The following is a 4,427-nucleotide window of genomic DNA, read 5'->3' as shown; positions in this document are numbered from 1 at the left end:
TTAAAAGATTCTCTACTATTTTTTTTTACAAAGAAATTAATCACAAACAGAAGAAGTATATTATTTACCTTCATGCACCTTCATGAAGGTGCACCTTCATGCACCTATTTCCCAACTTCAAAAAGGATCAATATGTGACCATTTCCACCCTTCTCATATCATTTTGAAGCAAATACCTAACCATGTACTTGGATCTGCAAATGTTCTAGTACATATCTCTAGAAGTTAACAACTTAAAAAAATGACTGAAATTCCATTATTACAAATAAAATGAACATTTCCTTAGACTTATTTTTTATAAAGATTTTATTTATTTATTCATGACACACACACACACACACACACACACACAGGCAGAGACACAGGCAGAGGAAGAAGCAGATTCCACGCAGGGAGCCTGACATGGGACTCCATCCTGGGTCTCCAGGATCACGCCCTGGGCTGAAGGTGGCGCTAAACCGCTGAGCCACCTGGGCTGCCCTTTCCTTAGCATTATTAAATATCCAGTCGGTGTTTTAATTTCCAATAATCTCATAGATGTCATAAATATAAGCATGTTCTCTTGGAAGGTAGTGGGATCAAAATCCAGATGAGGTTCATGCATTACGATTGGTTGATGTATTTCTCTAGTCTTTCTCCATCCATAAGTTCCCCCCCTTTTTTTCCCATTTGAAAGTAGTCATTTATTAACTGACCATATTACAAAAATAATCATGTGGAAACCTTAGTTCATCCTTCTAATAAGCCTATTGATCTGGTCTTCCCTGTTGCCAGCATCTCCACCTTCTACAAAATGGGTGGTCTTTTTCTTCATTCCCCTGCATGGAGAAGATAATTTGAAGGCCCATAAAAAGTTGTTTGCTTCTTTGAAACATTTTCCAACAGTATAGATCTCGTGAATCAGATCCTCCATGCAGATGATGCCATATTTATCAAGAGATCAGGCAATCAATGTGTTATGTGTCAGGACAATTTGCTTCTTGTTGATCTTGTCATAACCATACTTGTAGATCAATTCATTCACCTACTTCAGCTTTGGGTACCCCCATGCTACAATCCTTAGCATGTTAACTAGCATGAAGTAACTAGCATGAAGCCTTGTTGAGCTTAACAAAGGTGCCATTGAAGATCTGGCAAAGGCAAAGAAGCTGTAACACCTTTCGAACCTTTGGGCTCACATCATGGATACCTCTGATCCTGACAACAAATGCCAATTTGGGTTCTGCAGGCACGTAGAAGTTGCCTGCTTTTCTCGTCATCCTCGCTATTCAAATCACAGTTCTGTACATCTGCCTATATTCCTTGTGGTGATGTTCAGCTTCTTTTTTTTTTAAAGATTTTATTTATTTATTCATGAGAGACACACACACACGCAGAGGCAGAGATACAGGCAGAGAGAGAAGGTGGCTCCATGCAGGGAGCCTGGCATGGGACTTGATCCCAGGACTCCAGGATCACACCCTGGGCCAAAGGCAGACGCTTAACCGCTGAGCCACCCAGGTGTCCCATGCTCAACTTTTTTCATAGATAAGCTCCCTCCTTGCCTTTCGAAGCATCTTTTGGGCAAACTTTTTTTCTCAGACATTTGATCTTCAACTCTATGAAATTCCTTCGCTTTTTCTTAAGGGTTGCTGGCATAGTAGGAACCTTCTTTTTCTTCTCTTCTGCACCCTCATGGTTCTAGCCAAAAAAGAGGCCATAAGTTCCCCATTTATCTTTGTTTTTCTGTTCCCCCACAACCTCCACAACTTATTTGTGGAAGAAATCAGGTCATTTGTCCTGTAGAGTTTCCCAGTCTGGAGCTGTGAATTTCTGAAAACAAAAAATAGCAAGATAGGAAGTGTGACTATTCCCAGTTCTGTGCTCCTGGCCCCTAAGAGAAGTCTGACTGAGCCATGTAAATTCTTTGGGATTTTGTGCCACAGAGTCCATGCAATGATACAGAGCAATGAGGATGGGAAATTTGCCTCTAAAATTGACAACATATACTTGTCCTGGTGCAAGGAGGAAGGAATGAAGGTAAGAGACAGAAGAGGGAAAAAAAAGAAGCACGGGAAAGAGATTCATCTGTGCCTGTGAGGAGCTGTAGATTGTGAGGTAAAATTGGGAAAAAAAGAGGCCAGGGGGAATTGCTGGTATTTCTATGAATAATGTTGAGGTCACAGAAACAGAGAGAAGCTTTTACTTTTTTATATAAGTTAGACACATGCTAATCTTTCCCCCAAACCTTTTGGTGTTTTTTTTAAGAAGCCAAAGAAATATTGGAATTACTTTTATTTGTGATTATTAAGACTGGTGTGTGGGGTTGTTTTGTTTTGTTTTAATGTGACACTGAGCAGAAGTTGGAACACATGAATTCCCAGTTCCTTCCCTTTGATCTATTTCCTCAGGGTTTTTCTTCCAGAATGAAGTGCAGGATGGTATTTTGCTAGCTGGAAGTCAATGTCTGTCCTTTCCCTCACTCCACTTTAGTAGGGCTTTTATCATTTGGTAAGATTTTGGCTGCAAGTAATAAAAACCTTACCTTGAAGTTGCAAAAATAAAGCAAATTTAAAATGTCATATAACAAGGAGCTGTGAGGTAGAGTAAATTCTTCATACACCTTCCATCTGTTTGCTCTCCAATAACTCAGTTTTGCCCTTCTTTAGCACCTCTTGGTTTTAAGATGGCTGCAACAGTTTTAATAATCCTCCTCAGCAAACAATTTCCAGAGGCAGGAGACATTTTTTTTTCCTTCTCTAGTTCTCTTTCAACGCAAAAAATCCTTTTTCAGAAAGTGTAGCTCATTTACCAGCCTTCCTCTCTTGTCTCATTCTCCAGAACTGGGTTTCATGCCTTTTCTTAAGCCAATGATTGGCAAGAGAAATAAAATTGCCATGATTCTATTGGCTAGGACTAATCAAGATCCACACTCTTTGGGCTGGGAATCATAACACTTTCCATGAGTGCAAAGTTATGTGGAGAGCAAATATTAGAACAGGCTCTGTCACCATGGAAGGGTGAGGTGAGGGGATCCATTCCATAGTGTCTGCTATAGGCCTTACCAGGCACCACACAGGGGAATAAAAATACTACTGTAGAAATAAAGATATTCATAGAGAAGAGAAAGTTTCTTTTTAAAGACTTATTGGACCCTCCTTTCCCCAAACTCCTGCTCCCAGATATCCCCCAGCTTCTCACTAAATACCCTAAAACTATAGAATCGAAAATATTTTATTTATGGGAATGAAGTGACTGAAGAGATTATGAAATGCCTTCACTTTTATCAGAGTAGCACTGCCGATAAGCCTCAGGAAAGCCTGCTAGGCTGGGACATGAGAAATTTCAGCTTTGGCAATATTTTTATTCTTTAGAATCATAAGGGTCAGAGCTGGGCTCAGAGGGGAGAAAGTAAAATTAAGATGGGTGATTCTCACTTCATATCATGCTCAGAATGGCAGGGATTCTGCATAGACAGTGTTATAGGAAATGGAACAGGTACATTTGAAAGGAGTATCTATTTTGTTTTATCTATTAGAACCTTGGCATAAAAGTTAGCAGTGGGATAAGAGAGAAAACAGGTAGAGAAACGGAGGAACTGAGTCTCCAATTCAATTGTCTAGAGGCTTCCTCAGAAGAGTGGCCAAGGGAGAAGGAAGAAAGTTTTAACAAATAGGCTTGATCATGTAGGCCTCTTGATTCTAGAAATAAAATTTAACATTTTATCATTCATTCATTCAACAAATATTTCAAACTCACCCCTTTACTCCTTCTGCTTTAGCTGTACTCAATCCTGTTAGCATAGACGAACCATAGACTATTTCAGCTATAATCTAGGAATATACTTGTATCTCGTTCTTCTCTATGTATAACATTAATTACCTCTTTGGTCTTGTGTAATCACATGGTGTATTGAGACACAGTTCCATTTTTTATCCCTACTGAGGCATTCAGACATGTACTAAATAAGATTATTTCTTCCACTATCTCTTTTCTCATGCTACAGGCTTTTCCTGAATAAGTTCACCTATTCCCAGTCTTTAAACTCCACTTACATTGATGACTTTCATCTTGGTATGTTCTGCCCAAACTTATTTCCCATTATTAAACCTTATACCCAACTTCTACTTGAATATGTAGATCTGAAAATCTCATAGGCTTCTAACATCATCTATCTCCACCAAAATGGATCTCTTCATTTTGCTCCCTGCTGAACCCTTCTCAGGTAATCCCAATATAAAACATTTGTTGACTCATTTATTCTACCAAGCCTGGCCCTGGGTACTTTGAGTAATCAAATGATGCATATGCCACAGTTCCCTTAAGATATTATTCCTTGGGGTTTCACCTTCTAATGAAATAGGAGAGGAAAAAAAAGTCAGTGACAACTCCTTTGTCTTCTAAAATTCTGCATTCTTGGTGACATATTTAAAGTGGTATATGTTTTA

At 39.1% G+C, this 4,427-nt stretch overlaps 1 pseudogene; it reads right to left on the bottom strand.

Annotated features, from left to right (window-relative positions):
* Positions 1-332: 332 nt before the first annotated feature.
* Positions 333-4,049, bottom strand: LOC144283819 (large ribosomal subunit protein uL30 pseudogene; annotated as a pseudogene).
* Between the last annotated feature and the right edge of the window lie 378 nt (positions 4,050-4,427).

The sequence above is a fragment of the Canis aureus genome, chromosome 14 (assembly GCF_053574225.1).
Source record: "Canis aureus isolate CA01 chromosome 14, VMU_Caureus_v.1.0, whole genome shotgun sequence".
NCBI lineage: Eukaryota > Metazoa > Chordata > Mammalia > Carnivora > Canidae > Canis > Canis aureus.
The sequence above is the reverse complement of the archived record's forward strand: the minus strand, read 5'-3'. Positions and strand labels throughout refer to the sequence as shown.